Below are 20,252 nucleotides of genomic sequence, written 5' to 3' on the forward strand. Positions count from 1 at the left end.
GACTGCAGTCATTCCAAGATGGATTTGCTCTACCTTTATAGCCTGTTCTTTAGCTACAATTGCACTTAAGGTCACACTCTGATTTTGCTCTTCCATACAGATTGCTGAAATAATAGATAGTAGATATTTTTACTCATAATATTACTAAGTATCCTAAGATAAAAATCAAAATTACATTAAGCTGTTTTTATTGTTCAACAAGGGCTGTTGAATCTCAGAAAAAATAATGCACCCTAAAATGTTTTGAGCATAATAAACTTATGTAAAGGATTCAGCAGAAGCATGCAAATGCCAGGGTAAGCAGGGCATCTACTGTGAGTGTCTGTGTAGGGAACACAGGTCACAAAAAACATCCCAACCTCTGGTTTTTACAGATGGTTCCTGCTGCCACCCAGGAGCAAAGGATTCAGGCTCATGGGGACTTAGGAGGAAGGAGGTAGCATGGGCATTAAGGACCCCATACCACCTGAACAGAAACCTAAGGGGTGAGACCTGCTCAGAGGGAAGAAAGGATGAGCTGGTATCAAATTATCACACAGTGGCTCTGGTTTTATAACACAGGTTGTACAAACTGCTATCATCCAACAACTGTCATCTTTGAATTTTTTCTATAGATTCATAAATCTATTTTGATAATAATAATATTAATATTATATAATATTATATAAAAATATTATATACAACACCATTATATATAATAATTATAATATTTTTATAATTTTGATAATCCCTTTGCAGCATACAGTCTTTCAAATATATAGCATAACTAAGGTGTGAGATTGCCTGCACCTTGCGAAATGCAGCTGTGCTGAAACAGTAAGACAAAATTTCTATTGAAAGACAGTGAAACCAGTAGTTACAAAAAAAAAAGAAAAAAGAAGAATCAAATGGCAGCTATTTAAGACAGTAACAGTGGGTGATATTCTATGTTGCAGCATCTTGCTAGCAGATAATTCCTCTGACAATAGCAGTGCACAATTTATCCTACAATCAGAACTTTAGCCATCTACTTTAGATAATAATATGTGATCATTTACAAATACAAAACCACTAGAACAAATGATCTTGTTTAAATGTCACCTTCCAACTCAGCTATTCCACTCTCTGCTTTGTATTTCTAGTCTCATTTCTTTTCTTGAATAGAAAACAATATATTTTTAAATTGCATTAGGCTTAAGAGCCCAGGAGAAAGTGAGCCAAGTTTTCTTTTCCCTCAACAAGTATTGGCAGGCTTATGAACTGCGTGTCAGGTACCCAGAATAAATAAGGACAGCTCCAATTAAGTTCATAAGGTCTGATAATTCATACCCACTGAGGACCTGAATTGGATTACAAATTGCAGAGTCATTTCTGTCCTTAATTATAGTTATGCCACCTCACTGCAAAATGAATTTCTACAGGTGGAGCTTAAGGTTTGAATATTATAGAATATTTATGAAAGGTCATGATGCATGAAAAGGAGAGGATTTCACTTGGCTTTCACTTCCATCTGAACATTCACTTAGCACATAAAAGCTTGCTTTCTAATTTGTACTCTGGTAGTAGAACTTTTAGGAATCTTCTATTGAAAAAATGAGCTTCAGTACTGGAAACCAAACCCTGCATGTGTTTGAGATGTAGCAGCGGCTTTCAATTGTTTTCAAATATATCTGTAAGCAAGAATCTCAAAACAGCCTTAAGAAACTCCAAATACTATATACGTCTGTAGCCTAAAATTCCCATAAGAAGTTCCCTAACTAATATCAAAACTGGTGGAATCTGAAAAGATGTTTTCTTGCTGGAATTGTACAGAACAATTGGAATCTTCAGGGAAAGCAAACACAGCTGCAGCATCTTGAATAAGTGCAGTGATTAAGTGTACTACCACAATTATGGTAATCCATGTTCAATTTGAACTCAGACTGAAACAAGTGAATTGGAAGGCTGCTGGCATTACCAGAAATGAGTGTATTACAGGTGGAGAGGACAGAGAGCTTGCTCAAAGGGAGCCTAGCAAAGGAAAATCAAAGGAGTTCTGGGTTTCTGCTGGAAAGTTCAACATGTAGGAAGAAGACAGCTACAGGAGCTAAAACAATGTGGCAATAACAACTAATGGTTATTACCTAGAAGAAATTTAACCTGGAAAACTGAAAGGTGATTTAACTGCAGAAAATAATCTAATTTAAATGTATAATGACTTGACCTCTCTATGATACAGAACAAAAAATATTTAGCAGGAGAATACCTTCTTGTGGTAATTCTAGTACATCTTTTCACATCAAATCATTCATGTATATCACTGAAAAACTAATCTTTCTAAGAGGAGGGGCAGTGTCATTCCTTTTCTTATTACAGCCACATATGGGAAGGACAAATATAAGCAACAGATGGGGGAAGAAAAGGTATGAAAACATCACAATTTGCATCATCTTTGGTATGAAATTTTGGCTTCCTCTCTCATCAGCTAGAATCTCACTCTTTATTCACTATTCATTCCTTTTATGAACCTAATTATGATGAGTTTAATCAGACAGAGAATGGCATACTTTGTCTCAGCTTTAAGTCACAAAATCAGGAGGTTGCTCTGAGCTGTGCTATTTGATGCTAAGCAATTGCTTTGTCCTTTTATTCTCCAAAATACCCAACCACAAGACAGAGATGCAAACATTTAGTTACAAACTGTGGGACCAAGAGATAAAAAGCGCTTGCTAAGAGTAAATTATTTTAACTGCTTATGTTCTGTAAAACACATTGTTTTATTCCATTTTGGAAAGCTGCATAAAACATTATTTTCTTCTCCAAAATAAAATTCCATTTCTGTTCAGGTCTAGTAATTAGCAATAATTATTTCCATATTAATTGGTACACACTGCCTTTAAAATGTGCTGCTCAAATGTTTATTTTTTTATTTGTATCTGATCATCTAAAACATCCATATGGTTTGCTTTGGAAAGATACACTGAATTTGTTTTCAAAAATAATATGGGCCACCAGATATTCACTCAGTCAATTTTCAGAAAGCTTTATGAATCAGAAACTGGCATTTCTTAAATTACTGGGTGCCTGACTTAGCACAATCTGTCATTGATTAAAAAACTAGCAAGTGCTGAAATCCCCTTGGTGTTCTTTGGAACAGGCCCAGATGGCTCCCATCTCCCTGAATAAGTTTTATTTTGTTTTCCTCCTCTCAAAAGGGAAACTTGGTAACGTTGTGACAAAAAACATACTACACAGAATAACAAGTTCAGGCACTTTATGACAAACTGACACATTGTTTTAAAGGAGAATAGTACTTTCTTGGGAACTGAAGTGCCTATAGGATTATAAAATGCCTGGGATGACAGCACAATATATACCCAGACAATAAGTAGGGCTGAAATCTTTGCGTCCCTCACAGTTTTCTCCTGCAGTTTTCTACAGCTATAATATCTCATACTTTCAATAACACAGATGAAAACCACAGGACAATCACTGGGCCTCCCAGCAATTTGCTAACAACAGACATGGAAAAATCTCGCAATCTTCAGTTCTATTTTAGCTTCAGGAAAATAAACTGCTGTGGTAGGTATAGCTCCAGTTGTATTTCACCAATAAAAACTGCTTTTTTTAGCATTGCCTTTCTGTTGCTGCTCTTTGTGCTTCCACCTAGTTTGAATCTTCCTTACCCATTCAGTTAATCCCCTTCTCACCTACTACTTACACCTGGGCCTTCTGCTCCAACCTCTTTCCTCCAATTTCCTCATCCAAATTCTCTGTGGCTCCAGCAGGTTCTGCTCATCCTCATTCTGGGTAGTGAGGGAAAATCTTTTGCATGGCTCAAGGGAAGGCAGAAGAGAGCTACACCTGTGTGTCATCACCACTGTGGCAGCAGTCGAGAACAAATGATAGTCCCACTTAGGGTGGGTTGGACAGGAGACTACCCAGCAAGAGAAAGAAGTCCTGATTTTCAACTAGATTGTAAGGGAACTGGATTTCAAAGAGAGGGAAAAAATGCAATGTTTCCTTTTCATGGAAGGTGTACGGTTTGTGAATCATTCTGGCCTGAAAAGAGCAGGAATGCACAGAGTTGAATCTGGTTTTCAGATCACAACATGGATTTCCTACAGTAGAACTGACTGTAAGAAAGAGCAACTATTAAACTGCATTATCTCAGATATGCAACTGTATCAGCAGCAACTAATTAATATTACACTTGGACCAAGGTTTAAGGATTTCCTATTTGAATTGAATCCATACCAGGACATTACTGTGTTATTCATTAACATATACTTTGATGAAATTGAGATAATATAAAATGAGAATTTTAAATGGCTTTGACATTTGACAGGATTATACAAAATGTAAAACTTTTTTTAAAAAAGTAAAGGGAAAAAATTAAATTGGCATTTTAAGCAGCCATTTCAAAAGAATTTCTGATTTCCTAAGAGATGACCAGTGAACTACCTTTTGTGGACAAAAGAGTCCCACTTATCAACTCAGGCCCTGTCATTTGCCCATAGTGCTGACCATAGATATTTACAGCTATTTTTCCAAATCCCACCACTTTTCTGTGTAATTAGCTAAATTTCTCATCAGAAAGAACAGCTGAGGCTGTGCTCTTCATTCTGCCATGGCAGAACTATGCCTGAAAACACACTCAATTGACAACAAACTCACCTTAGAGGATTTTTCACTGACCTGCAAGTAATTACTTCAGTGTACACCTAAAGTTGACTGTAATACTTCTCCTTTTGTCCTCTAGACAAGTCATCAGCTGCTGCGAGTTTTGGAGGTGGGTGTTGTTAGCAGAATTGTTTGCCTTTCAAACCACCACAGCCCATCTTCAAGGAGAGCTTTAAAAAGCTGATCACAGCCGCAGCTGAAGCGATGCAGAAATGCCCCTGGGCGATCTGCAGGGCTCCTCTGTCAGCAAGCCGAGTGCCAGTCCTCTGCAGAGAGATGCCAACAAAGCCTGAGTCAACTCACGCGAGTTCGGCAGGAAGAGCTCTCTGCACACAAAGCTTATTGAGGGAATAAGAAGGCTGGAACTCCACATTTCAAAAGCAGATATATTCCACTAGGAGTTTTCCTCTGCTGTAATTTTTGAGTACACAGCACAACTGCAATTCTTCATTTCCACTTGGATGAAAACAAAACAAGCCAACCAGAATGCAAGTATGTGCTGTTGAAATATTTTGTGGTTTAATCCATGTACTTGCCATGATTCACTGGGATACTTAAGGAATAAGGTATTTGTGAACTACTAGGAAGAAGCGTGCTAATATGTGCCAAATACATGGCAGAACATTACTGGACACAGTATCAATACCTAAATGAAAGCTACTTTAACAAACACAAACAGAGAATAAAGACTGCTCCTTAAGATAATGAATGTTATAGAAGACTATATGGTTTCAGAAAAAAGGAAAAAAAAGATAAACCTTTACAAATAGATAGACCAACAGGAAAAAAGCAACTTAAGATGGCAGTAATGGATTTCCTCTGGTCAGATACAGAAGATTGGTGTATATACAGAATTGGGGGAAAATAATACTGAATACACAATAACAATTCAGTAGACAGATATCTAGAAATAAATACCTAAATATAAATACCTAAAAATAGGCAATAGAAATAAAAAATAGAAACCCCACAGTGCTTGTATTTCTAACTGAAACCTGTCTTGTGTTTAACACTGCATTTGAATTGCTATAATTATATGTATGAATATGTATATAATGAAAATGGAGTAATCAGAGGCAAGTACTTTTCCAAAATTTTATAAATAGCAAACTTATAATATATCAACAGATGTGCTGAGAGGTAGTTGGTTTTTTTGGGTCTTTTTATGAAGTGATGCTGAAAATTTTAAAAAAAGAATTAATGTATGATTTGCAGTCTTTATTTAACATTGGTTGATTATAATGGCTGTTTGTAAAGATTTACTGGATTTAGAAATATTAATGTCCACAGTTTAATCCAAGCTCTACAGAACTGCCCTTTATTTCTAATAGAGAACATACTGCATGGAAGTGTTGTGGAACTTTTGTTAGTTTTAATTTTATGGCAATTATCTAAACCTACTGCATATCTGCACCTGGAACAGTCCTTAAGCTCACAGAGACTTGTGTTTCCTGAAACTCCTTGGCATGGTGCTATTCTTCCATTTTGGAAGGAAAGTTTTGCAGACTGTGGCATGCCAACACTTTGGGAATGTAGAAGGAGTCCTGTAGTACTAGTTGGAGTTCTGGGGCCAAGAGCTGACTCAAGGAGCCCTTGAGGCCATCCCATCAGATACATGTTTATCTCACAACACTCGATCTTCTATCAAAGTCCCTGCAGTACTTGTTTGTATGGGAAACCAATTTTTCCTTACTCCCTTTCAAAAGTAACCTATGGACTAGACCGAGAAAGAAGCATTGTGAATTCTTTGGTGCTATATTCACCAAGGCACAAACCAAAATGGAATGCATTTTTGGATTCACTGTATTTAAAAAAATTCAGTCTTGCTTCAGACTTAGGATATTTTATTCTACTCACAAAATCATTCTATATTTTCCCAATTTATAATCTTATCCTGTAGGTACAAACGCTTACATCAATAATTGGCTGGTATGATAAAAATGTGTAATGGTGCTTTTATAGCAGCATTGTAATAGCTTTGGAATTAATGATTAACTCAAGGCCAGAGAACAGCAATTATTCAGATGGATTTATTTGGAAGGAGCAAAATCTCCCTTACAATTGCTTTAGCAAAACAATTACTAGAAAAGAAAAAAGATTAGAAAGAAGAAGGTAGCCTCAACAAGAATACTGTTTTTAAAGTGCCTTACAAAGAAATCGGTATATTTATCTTACCAAAGGCTTGAGAAGGGATTTGACTACTGTGTGCAATTATCATCATCAGAGGAAAATGCAAGATATTTAATGAAGCAGAGCTTCATATGAGTCATTTCAACAGATATTTGTAACTTTTCTAAATCTGAAGGGTTAATTAATTGACTAAATCTTCTAATAACTTCAGGCCCCTTCTTCACTTAACCTGTCCTAGTAGAGGGAACCCATCCATCTTCCCCCAAGAAAAGCTAAAATGAAGGTCTTGTCTTCCAACACAAATATTATGTTCTTTTTTCTATGAAAAGATCAGATCACCAAATCTTAGACCCAATATTAGAATCAATAAAGTTTTATAAATATAAACAATTTCATGACTTTTTATAAATTTAGATTTTCTTTTTCCTGTCTGAAGTACCGTAGAAAACACAGTAATTGGCAACTTCAACAAAAAAAAAGCACCACTGTAGTAAATTTTAAGTTCATCTTGACAGAAATCAGTGGCAATTTGTCCACTGGACTATTCATGCATTAGCACACACATTGTGTGTCTACATCAGCACAATGTAGTTTTGCATCCTGCGAAGTTCTTTCTCTGATGTGAGTAACACAGTGCAGAGCAGAGATGCTCCTTCACTTGCACTTCCTGTTTGCACTGCCTTTCTTGATCTCCTCGTGGAATACCAGCCCCTGGTAGAACTCCTGTCCTAAACACAACTGAATGCCTAATGAATTCAGCACAAACAACTCCAAATTACATTAAACTGATTTTTCTTGCATAAATGTGATGTTAAAGCACACCAGAAAGGAAAAAAAATGTGAATTCAAACTAAGAGAATTAATTCTGATTTGGAAAGACACCATATGTAAATGTTGATTACTCTTTGATTATGTTGATTTGGGAGGGGCATTCATAATGAAGGCAGTACATTTTTCACTTAATGTGTCCCACTTCTAAAGGACTGCAGTAAGACAAGTGCAATCAAAACAGCAGATTTAGTTAACTCAGTCAGGAGCTATAAGCACAACTGCTTCTGATTTCCAAACTTGCCACAGTGAATCAGAGTAAAGGCCCCATGCAGTGAACAGCAAGGCAAGGACTTCACTAAAGCATCAAGGGCCCTCAGTCAAAAGGCTGATATTCACCGAGGTTACTGAAACACAACAGAATTTTAATTGTGACAGTACTTTAAAGCAAGTCAAGCCAAATACCAGTATGAGTTCAATTATATCAATAAGTATGAAATGGTATCACACTACAGAACAATTCACAGAACATCCAAGAGTCTTGTAGAACAATGAAACGGCATTTTGAAAAATCCAGGGGTTTATTTCATCATGCCATAGATTTCTGCAAGTACTTACATTCCTTAGAAGCATGATCCTCCTTGATTTCAAGTGATGAGTTTGGTTCTAAATCACTTAGGTTCTTCTAAAAATCTCACTTTCTAGCAGAAGTTTCTCAAAAATGTTTCTCATCTTTTGGATAATTATTTCACCTAAAGAGCTCCTTTCCTTTTTTAAAAAAAGCATGTATGATTTGATAGTCATGAAGAAATTGAGAATCTAGTTCTTAAACTTCTGGCAGTTTTTAAACTCCCAAAATTGTTTTCCACTGGCATGTGTAACATCCTGTTTAACCCTAACAGAAAGTTAATTCCTTTAACAGGTCATTTGTACAGCTCCAACTAACTCAGACAGTAATGGAAATTTCTAAATGTTTCAATACAGTCCCACTTTACTAAACTATTACACTGTTGAAAACTAGACTTGTGCAAGAAGTTTCTTCAGTTCTGTTGATTTTGCACAAAAAAGTTTAAGAGAGGTAAGTTTTACCTCTCTTTTCTGCCAAAATATACTTAGGCAGGGAATATGCCAATGGATCCCATTACTTCAACAGAAATATCCCTTGATTTGGGTCTTCATTTTACCTGACATGTAGCTGAACAGCCTTGTTATTAATCTTGTCTTAAGGTAAACACTTCGAAGCTGTTGCTACTCAGTAATGCTCATAATAAATAGCCCCTGTGGGAAACACCAGCTTATTTCATTAAAACTCCTGCCTGCTGTTAATTGCTCTCAGGAAAACATGAACAAATTAACTGTGTTTTAAAAGACAGTGGTGTAAACTTGTATGCTTGTGCATTTGATTGCTGGGCCTAATGATTTCCCTGATAATCCTCTGCTCTTGCACTCAGTGGATGATAGTTGGCAGCACCAGCCTGTTTTAATCAATAGCAGTTGATGTTACACAGGTTTCAAAAAGAAAATATGGTTTGAAAACCATAGTGTTCATCATGCCAGCCAAGATACAGTATCATTCCAGGTCATGAGCAACTAATTTTTAAGTTTTAATGAATCTTTTGTGTGAAAGAAATGATGCTCATTAGCTGGGATGATTAATGTATATTAAATGAGCAAATTAAAAACTCCAGAATACTTTTACTATGACAGTGGCAAAAATAGGATATGTGATACCTTCAAGGTGAAATCAAAGGATTTCCACAATTCAGAGAGACATGTGACTTTGTATAAATTGTAATAATATTCAGTTAGAATAGTGTAATAAAGAAAAGACCATTTAATTTAAATGTCTTCAATCAGAATGTTAGTAAATATGCTCTATGGAGTAAAAGCAGCCTCCAGTACAATTTGCCCAGGAATAGATAAGCAAAAAGAAAATTACCTTTTTCAAGAAGATTAAGTAATGCTTGCAACAAATATGTGTTAAAAAATAAAGCTATTTATTATCTTCCTCACAAAAACCTATAACATTATAAGACATTCCAGATAGTTATCTGGGCTTCCTCACAGATGCCTAAAGTCCCTTGGAAAATCTGTGGTTGGAAGCCAAAAATGAAAAGGAATCAAGTAAAGAGTAATATGGGGGATATATTTATATCACATTAAAGAAGTCATTACTCTCTCTACTAGGAAAACTGAGCTTCAATTTTTACCTTTTGTATTCAGCATTGCACTCTGATTTTGGGGGAACCAACACTTCAGATTCAGCTAGGCATCTAAAAATCAGCAGTATAATTGTCATTAATTATCATTAGCTACTTGATCTCAAAAAAGCCCCAAAAAACTTAATGGGTAACAAAGGAGAGGGAAACTAAAAATGCTGATGGTAAGTAAACCCTATAGCATTGATAACGATTAATTTAATTACTCAATAATGTGTATATTTCAGATAAGAAGGCAATATAGCTGCTTTTCCCTGTTCCTTTGTCTGTGTTCATCTCAATATTCCAGAATGTATAGTAAATAATATCATTTTGGCTAAGAGTTGTGTTTTAAATAATTATATGATTTCCAGGCCCTGGATTTTCAACACACATAATCCTGCAATTAAATCTGACCATAATCAGAGAAATATTTTAATAACACATACTTAAGGTAAAATGTTGTCTCTACTCCTGAAATTTTCCAATCACCCCATTTGTAATTTTCAATCCTCTGCTCTACTATTTTTGCAGAGCAAACTGGAATTTCAGTTCCACTCTGAGCACACCTGGTTATTCTTAGCACATGAATAAAGTAACCAATATGGTAGAGGCTCAGCAGTTGCAAATGATGGATAATCAGGATTGGTCCCTCAAGAAGAGAATGTCATTGATGATTAATTGTTTGCTCTACATACCAATAACTTTATCACACTTTTGGTAATGCACTCAGTCATGAGAATCTCTTTCTACTCTGTAGAGTGAATTCTCTCCCAATTTGACATTTATCAGAACATCAGAACATAAAATACCACAAAGACCAAAGGACTTAGAAACAGTTTAACAGATGCTTAAATAATTCTCTGAATTTACATGTGTCATCTTGATTTAAATGACAGGATCATCTTAAATACAGCCCTGTATGCATAAGGATTTCTTGCAGAGATGCACCTGGTAATTTGAAAACTCCAGAGTCTTTGAGACACTCAGCCCTCTACTTGGTGATTTGAGGAAACCTCAGGCTTTTTGTACTAGAAGGTGAAAAAAGCAAGTGAACAAGCAAAAGCAAAACAATTCTTGGTTATATGGTTTGTTTGCAGAGCAAAAGCTTTTCTGTCTTTTAACATATAGAGAAAACAGAAGTAACTTGACTTGTGGCAGTCAAAAGAGCCCTGTAGGGAGTAGGAAAATGAAAGGAAAACTATTTGGGGTAATTTTTTTTTAAAGGTATTTTCAGTGTTTTGTTTACTTGCTTATTTACACTTTCCCTATTTCCCTTGAAACTGCAACTTTTCAGATGCTAGGAGTACAGATTTAATAATTCATCTGAGGCATAAATTTGACATTTTAGGTCTCCACCAGAGAGTGTAGCTTCTACACAAAATTAAAATATTTATCTCAAACCACAGAAGATCTTCTTCTGCTTACTAAGAACTCAGCTATTCAAGAGCATCTCCCACATTCACAGTGTGCATAAGCCAGCTACTCTGAGCCATCTGTAAAGATCAAATAATATTTCTAATGGAGAGATTTTGCAGAAATGTTGCAAAGTCTTGGTGGACTTAGTAGCATTAGGTTGATGGTTAGAATCCATGATCTAAGGGACTTTTTCAAACTAAATGATTGCATGATCCTTTGGAAGCCACAAAAAGTGATGCTACGACTCCAGCCCATCCATAAGTAGCTCAGATTGTAAAATGCAAAAATCTGTAATCCTTCCTCTTGGAAAACCTTTCCTCAAATACCAGGCTCCTCAATCCTACACCACCATCATATTAGCTGTGAGGAAAACCAGGGAGTCTTCTGTAATAGAATGGAAAATAGAAATACTGTGCATAAAGGCATGAAAATAGAAATACTGTGCAATCTTAGAGATCCTACAAAGACTGCAGAAAACACTTACTGCCACTGCAGAAGTTCAACGCCATCACCTGACCATGCAGTGGGGTTTGCATAAGTTTTTTCCCTTGCCAATGGAAAAAGAAGTTAATTAATTCCTGAAGATGAGCTGCATCTGAAAAATCATGATAAACTCCACTCAGTAAGGGTTAAAGGAATGAATGGAAATTGTTTTTTATGTACTGCACATATTGAAGCAATGCAACCTGACAAGGAAATGCAATTCTCCGGCTTTTTCACTGAATGAACAGGTTTAGTGTATGTTTCACAGCTGCAAGAAAATTAGATAATCTGCAGAAGAAACAAGCTTGGATCAGCCAGAAAGGACATCAAGGACAATATTCATACTGCATTTTCATGATAAACAGTCTGGAAATGTCAATGCTTTTTGTGTCAAAGAAAAACTACAAGAAATACAACATACACACAGAATTTCCAGGTCAGTGAAAAACCAAAAAATGGAAAAACACCGAAGTACATTTTAAAATTCATCAGCATGTTTGGGGTAATATGTAGCCCAAGGAGATTTTCAGGATGATTCTGTAACCATCCAATTTGGAAGGTAATTTTATTGTTTGGATTACCAGAAGGAGCAAAATGGAATTAAGTCTCCCACAGACCTTTGGAAGCTGGATTATCAGAGAACAGCTCCAGAAAGTGAGACTGCAATTAAAGGCATATGAGTATGGTCAGAAAATCTTGGGACAGGATGTGGTGGTGGGGGTGGTGCAGAATGGTAGAGCCCTGCCCTGGGGAGCAGTGACAGGTATTCACAGAGAAGGGTTCAGCTGCTCTGGAAAATCACCGTGTCTAGAGGCTTACCATGGCTGTTAACCTGTTCCAAAACAAAAATGGCTGGCATTTTGGGAAAGGTCACACAAGAGCTGCCAGGACACAATTACAGCCTTAGTACACAGCAAACAGAAATTGTGTGGAATTTTGCAATGCCTAGGTTTTGCACTGTCTTGCATTTTTCATGGTTACAGTCAAAATTGCAAATTTTCTGTCCTTTGGGATTGCATTTCAAAACTCATTGCAATAAGTGCTTATCTGGATCTAGGGTAATTCAAAGATCAGATTGACCAGAATGGCAACCAAATCTCTCTTTTTATTTTGAATCCAGAAAAAAGGCTTAACCTGCGTTACTACCTGGTAGAAATATTTCCTCAACATCAACCTTGCTAAAACCTCTCTGGAATGTAAAATACAATAAAAAGGGGCATATTTACTGAAACAGATACTACTTACCATGAGCTTATAGGTTAAGGGACATAATAGAACCTACACAGGATATTTAACAGTGACTTATGGGAGGGTATTGTCCTGCCATCACTTGTTCACACCATCAATAGTTACATCACCTCTTATTGAAATGCATTTTTTTTTCAAGTCTTTGAAAAGTTCTTGAAAGCTGGGGTTTTTTAATGTAGCATTGTAGAACATAAGGAAAATAAATTCATTTTTCTAAGACACCAAGCATATTGGAATATGTTATTAATATTACTGGATCTTTCATAAAACTTAAGAAGAAAATACAACTGTGTTACTGTACTTTTGGGCACTTGAGGTAAGTTCCAAAATAATACAATTGAAGAGTAATCTATTTTCTCCTACTGCCATTATTCATTCTAATATTAGTAGCAGTCTCTGTGAGCTCAGTGAGACCAGAGCCATCAGTAAGTGTTAAAACTCTTGTTACAGGTCCCTGAATGGATTGCAAGCAGAACAAACTCAAATTATATTTCAATTTTCAACTATTTGTTATAATAAATAACATTAAAAATCTCACATCGGCTTCTTACCAGGTTGAAGAAGCATATTAAAAGAAAGATTTGATCAGACACACAAACATAAATGAATGTATTATAATCCCATATACCCTGAGCCTACAAAACAAGGTTACCTTTTTTACATTAATTACAACACTTCAACCCACACTATTGTAAATCAGAATGTTTGGTCTTCTTTATTAGAGTATGAATGACCAAAAAATTCCCCCAACAAACAAGGACAAGGAGAGCTGAATTAATCTGGCCTTGAGTTTTATAATTTAAAAAGAAAACATACTATAACTCATATGCTCATAATTCCTGGCCTCCTGGTTTTGTCAAAGAACATCAGGCATGGAGACACTAATTTTAACTCAAGTTTCCAAAGACAGGCTGTGCAAGGCACCTACAGATGCTGCCCCATTTTCCAGGCAGTCTTAGTTTGGTCACATGAGAAATCCAAACCCATGAATGGTTTTTGCAGTCACAGGCTTTCCAGAATAGAAACCAATATTTAGTTTCCACAGGAAAGTGCTCTGAGGGGGAACGTGGCTTTGTATTTCTACAGTAATCCACTTGTACTGAAATTTATTGAATGAACAATATTCAAAGAGAAGCTACCTGACTAGCAAATTACTAGGAAAAGACAAATATGCTAAAGTGCCCTGCAATTAAAAAAACTAAATAAATCAATTTTTAATTGACATAGTAATTAGCTCAATGTATAAAGCCACACACAATGCTTTAACAATGTTTATTTAATGTTTATTCATTTTTAACTGTTACTTTAACTTTCAGTGATTGCAAAAAGCCCCAAATCCAGAATCTTCTCTACTAAAATGACTGCAAAATCCCTTTTTAAGTAGAACTTTTCACTGATTTAAATATGTTCCAGAATGGATGGAACAAAGTAAGCTCAGAATGTTTAAGAATCCTACATATAGCCTATGCCCTGCTTTTACTGAAAAGTGAGACTGATTTTTTTTAAAATCACATTAACTAAAAGTAGTTTACCCTCTGCTACTATAGAATTCAGCTGAACTGCACTAACAAAGAAGCACACACTTACTGAGAGAAAAAGCCACAACATCCAGAGCTCAGTGAAAGCAATTTCCTACAGTTCACATGGGCATATCTGTGATCAGACTTAGCAAGCCAAGATCCAGCTCTGACCTACTGACATTCATGGCAATTTCTCACTGCCTGCTCCTTGTAACTTGTTGGAGTATAGGACATGCTTAATGACTTCAGTTAAAAAATCAATCACTTTTTCTGATGCATGTCACACATTTGTTATCTTAAAGCCTTGATAAGTGTCATAGGAAGAGATATGCCTCCCAGAAAACTACTGAAGCCTAGGAGAAGCTGAAAGCAGAAATTAATAAGACACCGACACACACTTTAGTGGGACAGGTTAAAGTCTGGTGGGTCTCTCAGTCAAGAAATTGCTGTATCCACTAGTTTTACCTTGAAGTTTGTGATTAAAAACATTTTGGTGATATCATGCAGTCTGAAATAAAAAACAACAATTTTGCATAAGCTATAGCAGGCTAGGACTTGAAACAGTTGAAACAGCAGGTTCCAAGTCATTAAATCTCAGTTTATATTATGCTCCAGAGATTTCTAAAGTAGCAGAACGTGTGCATTACTGTGTAGGCAAAATAGGGAAGACATATGTTGAACTGACCTCTTCTCACTGCAATGTAGTCCACTATACTAACAATTGCACTAGAGGTATCTCTAAAGGTGTACAGTGAACTCCACAAGAATAAAAAGAAAGGGGAATTCATGGAGATAATATCACCTGATTCACATTGCAAAAAGACTGTCAATGTCTTTGTGGGAAAATGTTTTGGGGGTCAAGTAATAATGACCAAAATCACTCTCTATCATAACCAAATTATTTCTGACCTGTCCTAAAGAAGAAAAGAGACAACACTGATATTCTAGTCCCACATCATTTAAATTATCTGGGAAAGCTTAAGTAAGAGAGTTTCAATACTGAGAGACCTCAAACAACATCATAAAAATGTGCAACTCTGCTGCAATTACCATAAGCATAATTAATGTAATTTGAAACTTCTAGTGTCTGCAGGAATTTGAGAAGCCAAAACATAAAAGCAGTTTAATTTTTAATGGTTAGTATTATGTTATGCTTTTAGGGTTGACTGGGCATGCATTTAGTGCTGACATTATAAAATAATTAAATTGGAACTTAAGAACAACAAGGGACTGTGACTTCCAAATGAAATGGCAGGAAAAAATGATGGATAAGCTGGTCACAGTAACACTGGAAGAATTTACACAGCTATGGTCTTGTTCTACCAGGGGCTCCATGCTGAAAATGTCAGATGTTGAAATCTCAGCAACAGCTCAGCAAGTACCAAAGAGACTGCTCAGGTGAAGAACTCACTTCCGCAGCAAAGCTACTCAATGACATCAAATAGAAAGACATGGCATAAAATCCCCCAGACGCAGCAGTAAACTTTGTTTGGATACAAACATCCATATCTCTTCAATTCACTTTCACCTCTTCCCTTCAAAATTTTTTTAAAATATCTATCTACTCAGTCTATCATCGTTACTCTTGCTTACCAATTTTTAAAGCTGATAAGAATTTGATTGCAATGAGAATTAACTGTATTTTTCCCTAAACTTAAGGGAAAAATATTTTCAGGAATTCTTTATATTTCCTTCTTTCTCTTCTTTTAGATGGAATAATATTTGTTTCAATTTTGTACTAACAATCTCAGCTGTGGCATTAATCAACCTGAAGAAACAGTTGGTTTTATCAATATTGATCAGAACATCCAAAGACAATTAAGCTTTTAGGCTTACCACTTAAAGCAATTATTACTTTGTAAAGAGTCTAATGATCTATTAGTCCTCTTTGTGAACCCTGCTATCTTGTCTTCATCTGTGCTAACACTCCACATAGCCTAGTAATGCTACATAAATGTTAGCAATGTTCCACTGGTGGTTAAACAATCAAAAAGTCCTAAATGATCGAGATAATTGAACCTGTGTGTAATTTTCATGTTATGAAGGCAGTAAGGCTAGTTGTATGCTTGAAGCTGTATGGCTTCTTATTTATACCACACAGGAGATTTCACTTCTGTAAGAAATATGAGGAAAACAAATGGGCTTTTACAAAGCCTCTAATAAGATCCAAACCAAGGTATACTTAAACAAACTATTTATTGTGCTCAGGGGCGCTGTATCAGTCTAACACTGTCACTGACGTTTCCCTCATCTTTCAGAGCTGGGTATTTGGAAGCCTCCCCTCATCAGGGCTGTGCCATCTGGCACATACCTGGGCTGCAATGGCTGAGGATCACTACCTTAATTAAACACATTTTATCTGCCTCACAGGGATGCCAATAGTAATGGACAGTAGTGGCAAGGTAGATACTTGCACACACTCCCTCATGGGACCTGCAAGGCATTTGGAGAGCTTATAAATACAGGAGGTGTGGCAGAAAGTAGTATTAAGATATGCACAGCACCCATTTCTTTCAATTATCCTGATCTTAGCCTTTCTTTTTCTACCATTTGTCCTGCATCTCACAGTAGTTCTGCAGCAATAATTTACAAATCCCACCAGGACCTTGTGTATGTTGCATATTCAAGCACATTGGAACGCTTCTGTAATGACTCTGCACAGTATTCACTGCAAAAGATTGCAACCCTTTGGCAAAATTTCAGCCAAAGCTGTAAAAGAAATACAGAGCTCTACAGTGTTAGAGCTCTCAAACACAAAGTAACTGGAAAGTATTAACTATTTGAAATGGGCTGGGTATCAAATGGAAAGGTAGATTATACATTAAAAAAAAAATCTTCTGAATTGTTCATAGAGTCCTTGAAAGATTTCTTTCCAGGATTTAGTACATTGACTTGAATAGATTATGTATTACATATTTTATTATATTTAGGACAAAATACATTTACAGGAGCTAAGAAAAAGGTTAAAAGCCACTAGAAATTGATCATAGCATAAAAGCAAGGGAGAGCTAAGAAAACCTGCCCGTCTCAGTTCTGTGTCACAGCAGTGATGGGTGAGGCAGAGCCATGGGTGCTTGCCCAGATCACTGCACAGCAGGAGCTCTCTGGAGCAGCAGGAAATGCATGTGCAGCATGCCTGCTGCTTCAAATGTAGAGCTGCTGAAGGAGGAGCCTGCACACTGAAATGCTGTACACTGCCAAGATGATAAGAATTAAATGATTCAACATGAGTTATCCCATTTGGGAGGGCTGGGATAGTGGTATAAAAGAATGTTAAATAACCAGGAAGGGCAACTGAGATTTTGTGTTGTGCCACCAGATAAAAAGGAGAAAACACAAAGGCTATATTTCTACTGGCAAATAGAGTAGCTTATGGACTTTTCTTTGACCTACTCTTAACATTAAATTGTCTCATAATTCAAAGCAAACTATCTACATTAAACCAGCACAAAAATATCTAACCTAGTAAAAAGGGAGAAAAGAAACTAATACAAGCCTTGGGATCTGCAATACCTTATTCTAAAGCCAGACAATTAAGAAGTCAGTCATCATGCTGATCATCAACTACATGATCCAAAATTAACATTTATTATTATGGTCTTCAAACACAAACATAAGCAGAGCATTTCTTTCCAAGTTACTCTTGCTCCTTCTTATTGCAAAAGTGGAAACAATTTTGCTTAAAAGAATTTGCTTTTCAAATCCTTTGGGTGTCTTTCTTTGAATTGTTTTTCTTTCTTCTTTAGCATGCCATTTTTCTTATTGAAACACAATATACAATGACTCACTAAACCATGTTCAGAGGAGGAATCCTAGGTGGGGTGAAAGAAATAAAAGTGCCACATTGAATAGAGGGAAAAAGGAATCCGCAGCAATGACAATTATGTGAAAGTTCATAAACCATTGTCAAGATCTCCCTGCTTGCGCTCCACAAATCTGACTGCCATCTCATTTAATAATATTTCAAGGTTAAGTATTTCTGCCTATTGCATTTTTATTCTCTCTCAGAATTTTAGTTCCAAGCCTGCAGCCTTCCACGTTTGCAGTGAGTGTATCTGTAGAAGTACAACATACCTGCCGAAAACATAGTGATCTAATCAATTACAATTGCCTCACCTAAAAAAAAATAAATTTAAAACGTGATCATTCAAACAAACCCCGAGGAAACACTTAACAGCATCCTAAACTGATGAAAACCATTCTTACTGGAACATAAAATGCAAGCACACAAATAATCATGGCTAAAATTAAAACCGTGTTCGTAAAAAACCGCAGATTTGCACTGAATTCTCCCAAAGCTGGATGTGAAAGTTTTTCCCCTGGCTAGATGTTTGTAAATCTTGTCTGCCTGGCTCTTGCTATTCCCATTTCAATTTTAGAGTAGGAAATGATCACGTGATCTCCACTGTAACAACTGTCAAAAAACCCTTACTAACTTGGGCAAAAAAACCCAACAAACACACCAAATCAAATTAAAACAACAAATTCACAAAACCCCCCAGCTTCAGGCTTACCTGTGTGTTCACAGTAAGTTTAATGATGGGAAAACAGATTCACTAAATCTTTTAAACTGCAGGGACTGCTATGGCCAGCTGCCTAACGTATGGACAACTGTTTATTGAACCAAAATTGACATCTGGGCATGCAAGCACAGATACAAATTCTGATTATTTTCATAGATTTCTTCTGTATATTCTTTTTCAGTCGGTCAAACTTCTTCAAACTAAAATTTGTGTTCACACATTTGAAGTTCAGAAACAGTAAATGATAACTAAGAGTGTGGAATTCAGAAAGCCATCTGCATGAGGGAAAATTTTTGGTTTATGCACTAACACTAGTGAAATTAAGAATCAACACTTAATATCCAAAAACCACTAATTATAGCAAGAAAAAAGTACATTTTTTTGTTATGGATACATTTTAACACATTATGAACATATTTTAAAGTGCCACCTGATATTTACATATTAAAGGTCTACATATTACATCATGCACTATGTACACACACAGAGCCACTGTCATGTGTAAACATGCAGCTTTCCCCCAAAATCCAAGGTACAGTTGGATTTCCAAAATATAGACACCTTTGTTATGATACAAACACTGTTAATTTATTTTGTTGTAGGCATCATACCACCAGTATGATTCCACAAATACATGAGAAAAAAAGATTCATTCTAGATAGTCCTGAGGCTGCTCTCTGTTCTTAAGTTTTTCTGCTGCTCCCTTCACCTCATTTTCCTTTCCAGGGATCACTGCTAGGCAGAATATCAGCATCTTCCTTAGCTAACCCCCTCAGCTTCACCTTCTCTGACTAGCAGTGTCCCCTGAAGTCGTGGAGCCCTTTCTGAAGCCCTGGAATGTTTCATAAACTGCCTCCTGCAGGTAGCAGAAGGGCCAAACTGACCAGAATGCATATTTTGCCTATTTGCCAACCTGTATCACAACTTAAAGATTCCAAACTGATTCAGTGATGAACATGAAGACACAGACTAAAGCACTTTTTTAAATTACTATGATGAAAGTAATCTCAAGGAATGCTGAAATATTAATGTATGGCAAACCTTTTAGCTTCCCTTTTCAGTTTTCACTTTGATCTAAGCATACTTCTTTCATTAAAGAATATCCAACCCATTTTAATTTGTCATCATAATTTTTCAATTTCTTCACTGTGGTCTGAATCAACCTAAATCATCTCATCAAACAATGTGAGAGTTAGCACAATTTCCATAATATTCATTTGCTGTTTAAAATACTTAGAATATACCGGCACCAACTATTCAATTTTCTTTCTTCTTTCTGCTCTTTTCTTTCTGTTCTTGTCCTTTTCTATTTCTCCAAAACA

The 20,252-nt window shown here is 36.1% G+C and overlaps 1 long non-coding RNA gene across 1 annotated transcript in view; it reads right to left on the bottom strand.

Moving 5' to 3' along the window:
- Positions 1-20,252, bottom strand: part of LOC139594270 (uncharacterized) — a 158,044-nt gene that overhangs the window by 61,889 nt on the left and 75,903 nt on the right. The window contains exon 4 of the long non-coding RNA XR_011680568.1: positions 4,657-4,907. This is a non-coding gene — a long non-coding RNA (uncharacterized lncRNA). The remainder of the gene's footprint in view (positions 1-4,656; positions 4,908-20,252) is intronic.

This window comes from Agelaius tricolor, unplaced genomic scaffold (genome assembly GCF_023055355.1).
Source record: "Agelaius tricolor isolate 1412-34295 unplaced genomic scaffold, bAgeTri1.0.p SCAF_11, whole genome shotgun sequence".
In the NCBI taxonomy this organism is placed as follows: domain Eukaryota; kingdom Metazoa; phylum Chordata; class Aves; order Passeriformes; family Icteridae; genus Agelaius; species Agelaius tricolor.